Below are 16,700 nucleotides of genomic sequence, written 5' to 3' on the forward strand. Positions count from 1 at the left end.
AAAGCCCCCTTGAAGAAGGGTGTTTACTTTTTTGACGTTGATATTTAATGTTTGCAGTGCTATTACTTGCAGTGGTATATGATTGATTTGTTCTATTTTTCTTTTCCGGTTCTTGCTTCGTTTGGTCATTAAATCAATCGTTCTAAAATCGTTATCCAGTTCTGGCTCTTTTCGCAGTTCATCCGGTTTCCTTTTCGGGTTTGACAGTTCTTTTCCGGTTCCAGTTTGTTTTTCAGATTTGTATTCTTTTCCGTTTCTGCTTCTTTTCCAGGTATTGCGTCTTTTCTGACTCGTCTATATTTTCCAGTTCTGGCATCTTTTCCGGCTCTTGCTTCGTTTCCTGTATTTGCATTTTTTCCAGTTTCTTCTTCTTTTTCAGTTCTTCTTTCTCTTTTATTTTTTGCATTTTTTCCAGTTTCTTCTTTTTTTTCAGTTCTTCTTTGTTTTTTAGTTTTTGCATTTTTTCCAGTTTCTTCTGCCTTTTCAGTTCTTCTTTGTTTACTTGTTTTTGTATCTCTTCCAGTTGTTTCTGAATTTTTAGTTCTTCTTTCTTTTCTAGTTTTTGAATCCATTCCAGAGTTTGCTTCTTTTTCAGTTCTTGCTTCTTTTCTAGTTTCTGTTGCTTTTCTAGTTTTTGTTTGTTTTTCAGTTCTTCCTTCTTTTCCAGTTTTTGCTTCTTTTTCTGCTCTTGTTTCATTTTCAGTTCTTGCTTCTTTTCAAGTTTTTGCTTCTTTTCCTGCTCTTGATTCTTTTTCAGTTCTTGCTTATTTTCCAATTCTTGTATGTTTTCCAATTCTTGTATCTTTTCCGGTTCTTGCTTCTTTTCTCGTTTTTGTATCTTTTCCAGCTTTTGCTTCTTTTTCAGTTCTTGCTTCTTTTCTCGTTTTTGTGTCAATTCCAGTTTTTTCTTGTTTTTCAGTTCTTGCTTCTTTTCCAGTTTCTCCTTCTTTTCCTGTTCTTCCTTTTTATTCAGCTCTTGATTCTTTTTCAGCTCTTGCATCTTTTCCTGTTCTCGCTTCTTTTCTAGTTCTTTCTCGTTTTCCAGTTTTTGCTCCTTTTCATGATCACAAGGAGGGTTTTCCAATCTACAAAATAATCAGTATCTCTTTATTTCAGTAGTAAAAGAGTGAAAGTAATGCAACGAAAATCACGTTTAACATGTACAACACTTCCATTTTTAGATACTATATAACACTTTTGGCTCAGTTTCATAGGGAAAAATCTAACCGTAGATTCATTGCCTGATAGAATGTTTTTCTACAAAGGGCGAATTTTTAGTTTTCGTTGTTAGGACCTAAAGCCAAGCAGAGAAATTAACTCTTTCGCATAAAGTCGCCCGAAACGCCCGTGCATTCAGGCAACAGCAAACCGCCGCAACGCCTCGTTTATTTTCTACCTAGTTCTTTCCCCTCCACGTTAGTGTGTATGGCTCATTGGTTTCGCGAGTTGTTAAAAGACATGTCAATCATTCTTTTGAAGCAATAAAATAATAATAATATATAACTAAAAGAGAAATAAAAAATAAAGGAGAAGAAATAATAAAGGAAAGGAGAAAAACGAAAAATAAAAATAATAAAAACAATAATATAAATTAAAAAAAGGAGAAAAACGGAAAGTAAAAAGGAGAAAAACGGAAAGCTATTGACGCTCGCAGGTGCAAACCGGCCCTAAGGTGAAACTGCACACAATGGATGAAACCGGAGGGGGAAAGGAAAACTATTCCAAGACAAATTCGTAAACACGGGCGTTTTCGATGTTTATTGAAAACAGATTCGGTCGTCCCTCGATGCGAAAGAGTTAAAGCATTTGGCATGATTTGTATGCAATAAGCGACCACCATGAATCTCACGTAGAGCGTAATAAGTTGCAAAGTTTTAGTGCCTTACTTTTCCTTACTTAATTTTTACATAAGTTGTAATATAAATAATAGTACTAATAAACAGGTGGCTTAAAAGCAGAGGGAAAGAATGGCGAAAATTGCAAAATAGGAGGAAAAAATGAAACTGAAATGAAAAATGAAACAACTACAAACAAAGGATGGAAAAAGCATTTTAGAAGATATACAAGTAACGTACTTTCTGAATCAGCAAAATCTGTATTTAAACGAGTATAAGTTTGAAAGCTTTGGATTCATTTACATTTTTGAATCAATTACTATTTCTTACGCATGCCAGATATATTAAATTTCTTCAATTTTTGTATAATTTACTTACGTATTTTGTATTTTAACCTTTTCTTATTATTATCCCAGTAGAGGTAACCTGACACCTCATTAAATTATCTCCGAGTTTCCTCATTTAAGTCATCTTCCTGTCAGATCAATCTCTTTGCATCGCTGGTTGCAAAGGTTTCAAATTTTTTCTCGTTATTCCAAATTCGGAATATATTGCTGGTCTATTTCGTGGTACAGCAGAGGAGCACTAGGAGTTTTGCCACCATTCGTTTTCAATTGAAAATTTTATTCTCATTCTTCAGTTGCATTCTTAAAGTTTTAATTATTTATACAGGAAGAATGAAAGAAATCAAACAAAGCAAAATAAATTACGAAAAGATATATCTGTTTTCTCCTATATTTATTGTTCCCTGTAATTTCTTTTGTCTGTTCCATTAAATTTATTGAAGGAAAATTTGCGAAGTCTTACAAAATGTATTTCCTAAATCCTAAGCGAATCTGAGCGTTTCGGCTACACTTTAATGGCTTTTAAAATGTAATGTCAGAATATTGACAGCTGCCTATACTGAAATATTTTCTATAGTCCTCGAAAAAAGAAGAATTAAAGTTCCAGGAGGTTATACAATGAAGGACACACATTTCTTATTTGAAGGGCAAGAGAAAAAAAAAGATATTTTCGGATGGGGATATGTAGCATTTTAAACACTATGTTTGTAAATTTCATGATATAGTAGTAACACTTGAGTCATAGGTAATTATGCACATATATGAGAGAGACGACGACGACGAAAAATGAAATGGCAAAACATGACCGAAAACACTTTCCTGGTCGGTACAAACAACACGAAACACAAGAAAGAACGGACACCAGTTATGCTTAGCACAAGAGAAATTAAAAAATAGGAACAAAATTAGACACTTATGGACCTCAATGAAATTCTTCGAAATTACGACCTGAACCCTGATGCAGGTATCACATCTCTCGCACATCGAACATAAGATGTTCTGGAAAATACCGTGCACCCCCAGGACTTTCCCAGCAGCTGACACGATATGTGCCACAAGTTCCTGTTGGAGTTCTAACGGGGGTTTCGTGCACTAATGTTTTGACGTACCCTAGAGAAAGTGATAATGCAAGTGAGGGCTCGTGATCTTGCTGAACAATGCACTGGACTACCCCTACCAAACCCATGTCTAGGATACTTCCCGAAGGAACTTTCGAATACTTTTTTTGATGACGATCCAATGTTTTTGTTCTTATTTCTTAGTTTCCGCCGCGCTAAGAATAACAAACAAATATCTTTACACTGTTCGTACCCTATTTTTCTTGTGTTGTCTCTCGTCACTATGGCGCCTGAAAGCGTTTCCGACAATGCATTGCAATAAACGATTATATGTATATATATATATATATATATATATATACCATTAGTAGATGTTGAATGTCGACATTTACCGGTGTAAGTCAGAAATAAGAGTATTTGAAAATATTTCGGACATACAACAAGCGACTATGTGAATGTTGACATTCACCGGTGAAAGTCGACATTCTCCAGATTTCGGTGTTTCACCGAACATATATACGATAAACGTATATATATATATATAGATATATATATATATATGTGTGTGTGTGTGAATTAATGTTAGGAATTCTGATCGCACATGTTGATCTATAATACAGAGCAAATTTGAAAGATGAATAAGATAAAATATTCAGATTTATTTCAATTCACATTTGCGGCCCCAGTTCATTTGAAATTCCAAACTTACCTATTTCTAGAATATTTATATTTCTCATATTGTTGGAATAGGAATAAAGTAGTACGACGCCGTGTCAGCGGTGACAGAGATAGAAAAAATGTGCATAGTTCGACAATATTGTGGTTTAGTAAGAGAAATATTTGATTCAGGAAATTTTATATTCCCACTTAGCTAAGTAATCATCTTTATGTAAAAATCATGTGATGGGGATATATATATCTACATAAACATATATTTTAATTAATTAATTTTTATTTTTTAATTTGCTTTTAATTCAAAATCATTTAATATTGCATATTAAAAACAATAATTGCAATGAAAAGTTAGAATCTCGAAATTTTTATTATGTTTGATGAGTACATTGTCAAAACTCGAGCTAAATAATATCATAAATCTCTGTAAATCTAGAAATATATAGTCTAACAGAAAGAAGTGAGGAGAACAATTTATATTAGATTTGTTCCGAATAGAGTATGGGATGGATTTCAGTGTTTATTTAATTTGTTTTACATATATATATATATATATATATATATATGCATATTATTTATAAACATAAAGTCTTTTTTGTCTTTGTTACTCTAATTATATCAACTATTTGACATTTACTTCTCATTCACAAATTTTACAAACTGGCCGTATAAACACGTGTATTTTGTATATTAGCTTTCTGTTTAGATATTTCATTAGTTAATGCAATAAAGTTTCCTTATAATCAAAAGGTATTACAATAAATATGAATTCTTCACAATGTAATTTTCCATTTTAAACATTTATAATCTATTTTTGTAATGAAGGAATGAAAAAAACTTTAAGCATTATAAATCTGAAAACGTATTATTTTCCAGACCAGCGTTTTTGTCAAAATTATTAAATGTATAATTAAACTGGACCTGAAACATTATGTTTTGTTTTATTATTTTTTCCGAAAAGACTTACGTCTCCGACACGTATTGCAATCTTAAACACTGGGGATCCAATTCTTCTAGTAATTGTTCGCTGTAGTATATTTCTGCTTCTCCTTCTTCTTCTTCAAATACACGTCGATAATTATTTGCGCTGAAATATTTTTATTTCATTAAACATATATGTTCATATGTTTGAATTAATTAATTTAATAAATGATTACTTATACGTTTTTACTCAAAAGTAGTAAGTTACAGTTTGCGAACATTTTTACAGATTGTCAAAGATTTCTAAACGTTCTATGTTGTAAAATATCTTTACTTATTCAAAATCTTTAAAAAACAATAAATATGGAAATGAATATTCGTCTTATTAGCCTAAATTCCATTATGAGGATATACAGGTATAAAAGGAAATAAAGTTCCTGGCACCAGCAGCTCAAGATGCCATATTAAAAGGTCTGATTGACATCTATCATCTCAAATCAAACATTGCAATGAGGGAAATAATTTCCAAACACGTTTTAATAAAATAACAAACAGGATGGGACGAGGCAGATACAAGAAGATTGCTCGACGGTTACCTCCCGCAAGTATCCCTATAAAGAATAAATTTTTTCTCCAATTAGATTGGCAACAAGTCATGGAAAGTTCCCATTTTATTTCCAGAGATTCTTAAGAAGCACGTAAAATGCGAGCGCGAAAAACCTGCAAATCTAGCAAAATTTAAGCTTTATAAATGGCACACTTTCTTACTTTCCCTTCTTAGAAAAGATAACCAGGATTTGCATCAAAAATTCCAGAGAAACGTTTTTCTACAATATGAAGTATGTGTCTGCACTTCAACAATTTATGAAATATATTATTGAAAGTGAAGGAACCGTGATTATAAGTATCTAGTAATATTACAAAAGTGAATAAGCATATATTTAAGAACAAGAAAATTTTTTAAACGGTGGCTTCCGTTGACCATGCTGATCAAATTTCCAGTCGAGCGCAATTAATCAATGTTTGGGATCTCAACCTGATGGCTGCGTATGCTGAGTCGATGACTGATCAATCATTTGGACAATTTCCGCACAGGATTAAAATTGCCTTCCTACAGACTTCTTCACTTAACGGGCCATGCGTTCAAAACATAGATTTACACGTTAACTGAAATGTATAAAAAAATAGCGAAAACAAAAGAAGTATTTAAACGCAAAATATCTCTTCGGATCTTCCTATGTTCCTGATTATTACATCTGCTGAAAACAATTTAATACGTTTAAATGCAATTACATTTCATTGAAGTGATCTATTAATTGTTTAACAGTTTTCTGCTGTTGACTTCAATAAATTTATGATGTTTGGTATTTCATTTGTTTCCAGCAACACCTAGTCTCCTTTGCAAAGAAAATTAATATTAACTTTTGTAATTAAGAAATGATTTAGATGAAAAATTAAATTGGACTGGAGGTAATGTCTCGGTTGTTTTCGTTAAAAGAAGTTGGTGCTTTCTTAATTCAAAAAATATCTCCATATATATACATAACATACATGTAATTAATTTACACACTTAAAAAAAGTATTCTTCACATGGTATCTTCAAATGGGTAGATACGATAGCTGAAAAACAAGTGTCGGACAAAAGCGGAGCTGCAAGGAGCGATTTGTTGTACTGATACTTCCGTTTATATAATTCTTGTTATTCGATGCATGTAGTTTTGTTGAAATTCGTGTTACAAATTGCTTTATTCTCTGATGTAAAAGGAATTATCCCAAATTTTATTTAGAAGATTTAAATAACGGTTTTGATCACAATACGCGGCAGTTACTAGAAAAATATCTGGATCAGTGACTATTTGACGTCATTTAAAACGCTTAATTACAGGGCCGTAGTACAATTCACAACCGGCCCCAACCCCACGGGTATAGCGATATACAATAGTGACGTGATCGAAGATTCTTTGGAAATAATCGCTGTCATCGAATGACATGCATATTCTATTTAAGTAATCATAGTCATCAGCTTTTAATATTCGTTGTAAATAATCATTGTCATCGAATAATCATTGTAAAGAATCATTCTCATCGGATAATCATCGAAAATAATCTTTGTCGTTACATAAAGGGGCATAGTAGCTGATGTATAAAGATTTGTACTCAAATTCTCATCAAAACAATCGAATATGTATTGCAATTTATCATATGATCATTATTTACAGCAATGATTCTTAAATGTCTTCGACCTACGGCTCCTAATGACGCCGAGGAAAACTTGCGCAAATGTGACAAAAAGAATATTTAAAAATACAATAAAAGCTTGAAAGGTAATAAAAATGCCTGAATTTAATTTCCTTTTATTTAAATGAAGCTTAATGTTTTGAAGGAATTTGAATATTGTACACAGGAATCAACAATATAAATATCTGTGGATTTTTGCCTCCTTGTTTTTTTCTTCGTAACATCATATCTCCGGAACGGGGAGTTTGAGTTTGGAAGGAGGTACCCCCGGATTTCAAAACATCTTGGTAAAACTTTCCGACTATTGTTATCTTCCTACGACTATCACTCGAGATATTATATAAAATTTCGGAAAACGGTAATTTTTCGTATTTATTTTTCCAAGTAGCCGAAGTCTAGCGCACTGGACATCAAAATGCTTTACTTGGAAAAATGTTGGCCGTTCTCACTTTCAAATCGTAGAGTTTGTTTAAGAGATATTTTTAAGTTAAAAAAAATATGAAATAAATAGTATTGCCAAACGTGAAACTTATTGTTATTATTATTTACGGTCATATTCTGAAGTTGAAGAAAGCACGTGATTCCATATAACGTCATTGTATGTCGAAAATCTTTCGTTAATATCAGTATTTTAAATGAATAGCTACTTTTGGCAACTTTTATGTTTCACCTTTGGATACGTGACACGATATGCTATCGCTACGTTAATTCCTTTATTGAGATTTTGAAAATTTGTTATATTGAAATAAATTTAAATCATAACTTCCAATGTATTACCTGAAGGGTCAAAGGTCTTTGTTTCCTGAGTTGGCAAGAAAAATGTATTTACGAATCGCTGGTTGCTTGGAAAGAATGAATACATTTTCTTCATAATGAAATGTTTCTATGCATTTTATGCTATTCTAAATTTATTTATAAAAAATTAATTTCTTTTATTGTATACTTACTTTCTGAGTAGAAGTTTAAACATCTGTAGATATTTAACGTATTTTAGATGCAATGTTACTTTACTACAGTTAAATAATTTTTTTTTCCAATTTACTAAAATGTCTGAACGCAAGAAGAGAGCACAAATGGTACAGCGAGCTACAGAAAAATGAAGTAAAAAACTCTAGGAGACTCAACAGGCAAGTACAATAAAATTTGCGAGCTTCAAAAATGAATGAAGACACAACTAGAAACTCAGCAGGCAAGCATAGTGACAAGACAGCTTACTCATTCAAGAAACTGAAGAAGAAACGAATAGGAGTTCCAGCAGACAAGCAGCAACTCAAGAAACTTCGCGTGCTCAAACTGTATCAGAAACTAGTAGAAAACACAAAAGACATTCAGAAAACCAAGAAACACTGCGTGCTCCGGAAAGGGAAGCAGAAGGGAAACGGAGGCCCATTAGGCAAGTGGAACGTCAACAGACCATGCGCGATGAATAGAAGAAGTAGCAAGTAAACGAAGGATACAAGACTCTCCGCGTCAGCGTCAGATTCGACAGGAAATAACAGAACAGCTCAAGAACCTATATAAACAACTCAAGACGCTGCAGTTTACGGACAATTTTTGTTCGAAGTGGCAGAGCGTATACGAGGGAACAAGCTTCTCATGAACGCATCAAGACATACACGTAGTACTCTTCACAATGCAGGAAGTTTACTTTGAGCAACACACTGTATACATAGAGCTCGTAGACATATATAGTAAAGATTTTGCTTTGGCAACAGCCCTCTAGTAAAATGTATGAAGTTTATATTAGCATCTCACAATACCTGAACGAAATTTTTCTATTTACTTCTTCATTTACAATTTTCTGAAATTTTTTATCAGTAATCCTGTCTATATAATATAGATATCAAAATCAGAAAAATTTAATTAATTATCTTTAAATCTATCTAAGTAATGAATACTTCGCCCCTGTTCATACCGAAACAACATGATGTAATTGTAGATAGCTAGAAAGTAAAATGTATTCAGCAGGCTGTGCAGCAAGCGACATCTATAAATGGTGATAACACAAGAATTTTATATAATGTTATATACTGGCAGAGTTTTAAATTAAGAACATATACATCAGTGTTTTAATAATAAGAATTTTGCATCAAATTGCAAAACAAATATCTTAACTTCTGTCTTTTCATGCATAAGAGTTCAGCATTCGGAAAATTATATTTTCGTAAATGGTTTAGCAAAAATAACGAAAATTATTGCCCTGAGAAATGGATATGCTTGGTATGAATCCGAATTACGCCAAGACTACCCGTCAATGGTTGTTTTCAACACGCCCTTAATGAATATATATAACCCTTAAAAAACGTAAAGTCAGTGAATCTACTATCCGAGTGTGTCTTTATATCTTGAGTATTTAAGAAATGCATTTATCTATCTGGATAAAGCTAACGCTATTGCCTGAATAACAACGTTTATTTAACACTTGATATTACCAACTTCATATATATCTTGAAATAAAACATAAATTTCCTAATCAGATACTACCAATTGCAGAAAAAATACAAAAATAATGGAATTTCTAATAACACTACAAGTAAAGGAATAAATTGCGCAGCAAAACTGATGCAATCTACAATATGTATACCAAAAAATTTATGTACCGCAATAGAAATGCGAAAGAATGAGAAATGAAACTATCATGAGATTTATAATGAAAAATTTACCATAAACTATTGATATATGTTAATAAATATTTGCTTTTAATACTATTCATTTAAATATGCTGAAACTTTCATAATATTCATTACTTACGAACGCTTTTTCATCCATCGAAACATAGCACAAGCCATTCTCAATTCAGTGCTGGTGCACGTCAATAAAATAAGGATAAATCCAAATTTTTACAAAAAATCAATCGCCTTGACTCGTTTCTAAGAAAACGTATGTCTACAAATGCAGTATTAATATATCACATCAATATAATTCGGGATCATAAAATCTCCAAACAACGCATTAAACGCAAAAAATCGCATTAAGGCAGAATGAAGAATTTTCACTCTTACAATGGCTTTTACAACAATATACAATAGAATCTAATTTCTAAACTAAGTGTTCATTGTTACACCATATTTAATTTTTGGGGAATCTTTCATGGTTGTTCAGTAATTCTAACTGTTAACTTGTTTAAATAGAATTATGATTTCATATATATGCACAGACTTATATATGTATATATTAATACGTATCTGTAGTAACATACATCATATTATTATATGTAGGCGTATAATTCTAAATTAATTATACTAGTCAACATATTTTATATATTGATAGCATCAGACTTTTAAAATTATTTATTACTATCTGCTTGCTAACGATTATATAATTACGCACAGTGGTACCTCGACATGCGTGTTTAATTCGTTTCGTAACTTTGCTCGTATGTCAAATTGCTCGTATCTCAAAGCAATTTTCCACATTGAAATTAATCGAAATCCCATTAATCCGTTCCAGATCCCAAAACACGACCTCAGTTGTTTGTTAAGTGTTTTTAAGTAAGAATGAAAAACAAGAAGAAACATTTATTTATAAATAACAAATACATATTCTATAAAAACATAATTAAAAGAAAAAGTGAAGTGCCTACGGAAGAGCTTAATTTTTGTCACTGGTCTTCGCTTTTTTCGTCATGATCTGCTTATTTCCACCCGCAGATCATTTAAAAAAACTTTCCAAGGAGGTTTGTTTCTTCTTCCGTGTCAAGGATGCACGGCTAGTTGCAACGTTTTCGCGGTGATTTTTATCCACGAACTCTACAACTTTCTCCCACATTCCCAAGACCTGTTTTATATCTCTTGTAGCGATAACCTCCTCCACCTCTGGCTCCTCTTCAAAACTAATTTTTCGTTAACCCAACGTATGCTGCTGCAAATACAGATCGTGTAACGCCTCGGTTGTCAGCTCCTGAGACTGTTGTTCGACGAGTTCGTTCACATCTCTCCCATCCACCTCCAGACTCATGGATTTTCCCAGAGAAACAAGCTCCTCTACCTATGCGACTTTGGGTTCCAATCCTTCGAAGGCCCTTTCAGCAACAGCCTCAGGCCACAGCTTCTTCCGTGCAGAGGTTAAGGTCCTCGTTGTAACACCCAGCCAGGCCTGATCAATAATTCCTAGGCATATGACGATCTTAAAGTGGCCTTTCCAGAACTCTCGAAGGGTAAGGTTTGTGTTCTCCGTCACCTCAAAGCAGCCCCAAAAAATGTGCTTGGTGTACAATTTCTTAAAATTAGAAATCACCTGCTGATCCATCGTCTGCAGGATAGGAGTGGTGTTGGGTGGTAGGTAGGGAACTTTTATATACTTGAACTATTAGAGTAAATCAACTTCGTGATTTGGTGGGTGAGTAGGGGCATTGTCGAGGAAGAGAAGGGCTTGCATGGGTAGGTTGTTTTTCTGTGGGTATTTTTTAACAGAAGGGCCAAACACCAGGTTTATCCACTTCACAAAGAATTTCCTGGTGACCCAAGCCTTCGGATTTGTCATCCACATACCTGGCAGATTTTCTTTTGAAATATTATATGACTTAAAGACTCTGGGATTTTCCGAATGGTATACTAGCAGAGGCTTGATTTTACAGTCGCCAATCTCATTGGCGCAAATTACTAGAGTTAATCTATCCTTCATGGGTTTGTGACCTGGCATCGTCTTCTGCTCTGCCGTTATGTAAGTTCTATTCGCCATCCTTTTCTAGAAAAATACTGTATCGTCACAGTTAAAGACTTGCTGGGGGGATGTATGCTTTGGCTAGTATCAGTTCGGAAAACATTTTGATGTGAACCTCAGCTGCCTTCACATCGGAACTTGCTGCCTCACCATGTCTGAGGACGGAGTGAATGCCGGTCCTTTTCCTAAAGATGTCAAGCCAGCCCTACTGGATTTAAACAAGTCTTCCGATTCCTCATTTTTAGAAGTGTGTGGGATCTTCTTTAGCAAATAACCGTAAATTGCTCGTGCCTTCTCACATATGATGCTTTATGTTAAGGTTCCTCCTTGAAGCTGCTCCTCTCTCACCCACCCCATCAGTAGTTTCTCCATCTATTCACGGAGAGAGGTCCAGAGTTTAGACATTATTTTATCGGCCTTAGATGGCGTTATACCCTTTATCAACTCCTTTTTTTTAAGCACAGTACATATCATTGATGTGCTACGACCGTACATCATCGCCAAGTCAATTACTCGCACACCTTGCTCATGGTTTTCTATGATTTCACGCTGTAATTCAATAGACATCATCTTATTCTTTGTACCCATGGTTATAAAAATAAATATGATAATGTTTTCTAAATGTACAAAAAGCAAAAAGTGCCAACCCAGCTTATCAAATATGCTTCCAAAACGAGGGAAACAAGCACACAGACTGAGATCTTGTCTGAGGTGGGAGAAACTGTTAGACGCTGCATCTAAATATAAATAACCATCGTCTTCACTGCCGAAACCCTCTAAACTATTCTATAAATCACTATCATATCAGCTATAAAATCGTCATTAGCCAAATCTATATCATCATCAAAATCATCTAAATATTCCTCACCACACAAAACACATCATGATTTTAAACCATCGTATCTCTATCACCATCGTCAGAATAAAATAAACCACCATCACACAAATCACATCATCATTCCATACTAATCAATCGAAACTATATATCATATACACCATCATCATTGAAGTCGTCAAATAATAAAATCACCTGAATACAAAGTACTATCACCTAAAGTTTTATTACCATCATACTCATTTAATCACATTCTTCATCACTATAACATATAATCACGATAACTTAAATAAAAAATCATCAGCAGTTAGTATAAATCCTCATCCTTAAAATACCAGCTAAATTATTTAAATCATCATCATTTAAATCAAGATTTTTTTGGTGTTTCGCTAGTATAACATCAAAACGAACCAGTTTCATTTAGGTACAGACATGTACAGGTAAAAGTGTTGGAGCTTCATTAAAGATTGCACAGGTATACATCCCAATAACTAACCGAATACAGCACGGAGGGAAGGCCAGAAGAGGAAGAATCCTACTGGTAGTTCTTTAAAGAGAGATTTAGAAGTTAGTTTTTAAGTGAGGAGGACAAAAAGGGAGAACGGGTTATAGAAGAAATGAAGAAATCTAGAAAAAGGTTCATTAGAAAGTAGTAATAATATTGTAGTGGCTAAATCAATTATTAGCCCACCGGATGAGTCCAGATCTCGAAACTTTGTGCTGCTGGGAAAGGAGGGAAATCTAATAAAACAAGTTTTATATCAAGCTTGTACAGAATACCAGCAGCTTAGCTGCCAGCCTTCGTCTGGCTTTTAAATGTACCGGGAAAATGGCTGAAAGAAACACCAATTTTTAAACTTGAAAACAGCGTAGAATTTTACTCTGCAGAACGACTTCATAAAAAAAAAGTTATTACGTATAACAAAATTACCATGAAATAAGCAATATCCTTTAATACAAATATTAATGATCTTAATAAATAAATTAACCAACTTCCCTTTGCAAAATCTTAAGAACTCAAATGGTATAAAGGAGGTTAAGAACTTTGTTTCCTAAAAAAATCACTCAAAACTTTTCAGTATCTTAAAATCAGTGAAATGAGCAACAAAGAACACAAAAGAATACAAAAAACGAAAAAAATCTGGAAAGCAAAGTATAATTAATGATAATGCAAAGTATAATTAATGATATCCCTTGTAATGTTGCGCGCTTCCAACCTGCACGCAACAATAGTGGTGACTGCTAACAACTGGAAAGTAGACAAATTCTTGAGAAGGGTTTAAATCCCTTTTTATTCAACTTTAGAAATTACAAATGCGTGCTCTTGACGCTCGCAAACTACGCCGACCCGGCGGTAAAATAAAAATAAAAAACTAAAAAAAGAATAATAACATGTGACTAACTACGAGGCTCTCTATACGTAACTAACCTCACCGCGTTCTAAGATACCGCTGATAATTCAGCAAACTTCTGAATATTACGTTGAAAAATTAACAACAAGAACTTAAACGCGTGGTTCTTCAATTTCTAACTATCCACCTCCACGCTCGTGCAGCAAGAAACACACTTTCGAACTCGTTTCCCTTCTATTTAACTCAGATTACTTCCGCTGACAATTTGAATCCTTTGCGCGTTCTACTAAAATTTACATACTCTGGCATTGGCAATTCCAGGGGAAAGTAAGGCTTAACAGGAAAGATAGTTTAAACTTAAAATAAATATTAGTTAAAATAAATATAAACCCTACATTTCCCGCTGCCAGAATTTGGAAAACTTGGAAGCAGGTCCTAGAAACGACCTATTGGAAAGTTTCCACAATTCTGATCTAAATTTTAAGAGCCTCGTTGACATAAAAAAAATCTGTTATCTCACAAATTGTAGAACAAATTTCTGTAGATACTTATTTAATTCTCTCTTCTTACAGCAACCTTTCCCGGACTTCAGCAATCAATCTGTTCTCTTCCTTCCAGTATCTGGAAGGAATAAGTATCAGTATCTTTCTAAATACATTATAATTTACACTTTCTTGACACTGAATAAGTTTTTGTTTTTGAACGATTTATTTTCCTTAGTTACTGCTTAATTCACATTCATTCAAGTATTCAAACATGAATTTAACTTTACCCTGGCTCTCCACCATGTGAGGAGTCAAACGGAAATATTCGTGTTTTAGTATTGCAACACTTCTCCTAACCACAATGATTTGTTAGAATTCAACGACCAAATAGACACACCTTACTCGACATTATACAAGTCGATGAGCTACTTTAACATTCTTAAAATTCAAGTGTAGGTGGAGAACCCTACAAAACACATTCATTCTAAATTCCCCCTCATTTATCTATAGACATGCAGGCTTTCGCTCTAAAGCATGATTTTATCTACAGTTTAATAATTAAATTTGAATTCATTGCTTTTGAGCATTTACTTTTAGCATCTAAAATTTTATGCTTCTAGACTAAATTCTACTTTTACATAACTTTCAAGCATTTACGTATATTTACAAAATTCTAATACATATGATTTTTACAATTTACCATAAAATGAATAAGAGAAAAATAAATTTTTACTTTACTCATTCTTCGCCAAGCTGGAGGCACTGAAACTAAAGTTGTTATTAATACAAGAATACGAAGTTATTTTTATCTTCGGCCAAATTTTGGCTTTAACATAAAAGAATTAGTCTTTCGACCAACAGAAACTGCTTGTTCCTAGATTTTATACTTAAAGAAAATAATACTTTTGCCTTAGCTAAATAAAGTAAAATAAAACTAAATCTCAACCGAGACACATTGACTTTCGTCAAAACATAGAACTTTGTATTTACGCATAACATTTCGGAACAAAAGAAAAAAAATGTTATAGAAGATTTTAACTTATCTTTGAGTTTTCGATGATTGTAACTCCGACATTCTCTTCTGGCAGAACTGCTCCCATGTTATAGATTTCATTGACGTCAGTCGTCTCCTTAGGGTCCTTCGAGTGTCGTCCACGTTGCTTCTTCTTTTTCGCCCTCTGCATGCTGGCCTCTTGGAGTGGTAGTCGTCGGGTTGCTGTCTTTTCCGTTTTGCCCCTGGACGGCTGGTCTTGGCGTCCTCCGGTCTTGAATCGTGCTTGGATTTCTTCTGTTGGTGGTGGTCTTTTCGTTCCTTCTGCTGTCTTTTCGCCTTCGGGAACGGCGGCCTTGTTTGCACCTGACTCTCTGGCCCTGGAAGCATTCTCCTCGATGCAGAATTTCTACTGCGATAAGTTGTAAGTGGTGTTTTCCTCTTTACCAAAGTGTCTTTACGCGGCGGCTTTGCTTTCTTGTATTTCTTAAATGCTGGAGTCTGACGTTTTCATTTCTTCTTTTCGGTACCGTCGCATGACTTATAGAACGGCTAGGTTTCTCTTCTTGTTCTCTGCTTCTTGGGTTGTGGAACGGGTGACGTTATTTCTGGACCTTCTACTTCTTTTACGCTTCAGTCCTGCAAGAAACTTTCAAGGATTTCAAAATCATTTTGATTATAATATTTTTCACCTGGTCGGGACTTGCTTTACAGATTTCCCCTCTCTCGTTGTTAAGGTACAATACGACTCCCTTGATTTCCTGAATTACATAGGGCCTTCAAATTTTGGAGCTAACTTTGCAGTAAAATTGTCTGGGGCACTTGATAAAGAAAATTTCCGCTTCAACACTTTATCTCGAACTTTAAAATCTGCTTCACGGCGTTTTCTATCATAGTATAACTTTTGCCTATTTCTTGCCGTATCCGATCTTTTAACCGCCTGGTCAATAAGTGTTTGCACATCTTTCTGTTTAAATTCTTGGTCTCTTTGTTGCACAAAGAATAATTTATCTAATGGCGTAATTAACTTTCGTCCTAAAAATAATTCTGCTTGGGTTTTCCCGTAGTATCGTGATTTGCCGTTCTTAAAGCATAAGCTAACATATTTATGTAGCCATCCCAGCGCTTGTGATGTGTGCTAACATAACTTGGAATTATTTTTACAATGTTTTTATTAACTCCTTCTGCTATGTTTGCCTGTGGTCTATACGGAACCATTTTGATATGGCGTATGCCAAGTCCAGTGCATATGTTTTCAAATATTTGGCTAACGAATTGTTTACCGTTATCGCTATGTACTTTTTTCG

The 16,700-nt window shown here is 33.9% G+C and overlaps 1 protein-coding gene across 1 annotated transcript in view; it reads left to right on the forward strand.

Annotated features, from left to right (window-relative positions):
* The window catches only part of LOC146995585 (uncharacterized), a 518,442-nt gene that overhangs the window by 301,549 nt on the left and 200,193 nt on the right, over positions 1-16,700 (forward strand). The window lies entirely within an intron of this gene.

This window comes from Stegodyphus dumicola, chromosome 9, assembly GCF_044657685.1.
Source record: "Stegodyphus dumicola isolate Sdum_Otavi_A_Nest chromosome 9, ASM4465768v1".
Lineage (NCBI taxonomy): Eukaryota > Metazoa > Arthropoda > Arachnida > Araneae > Eresidae > Stegodyphus > Stegodyphus dumicola.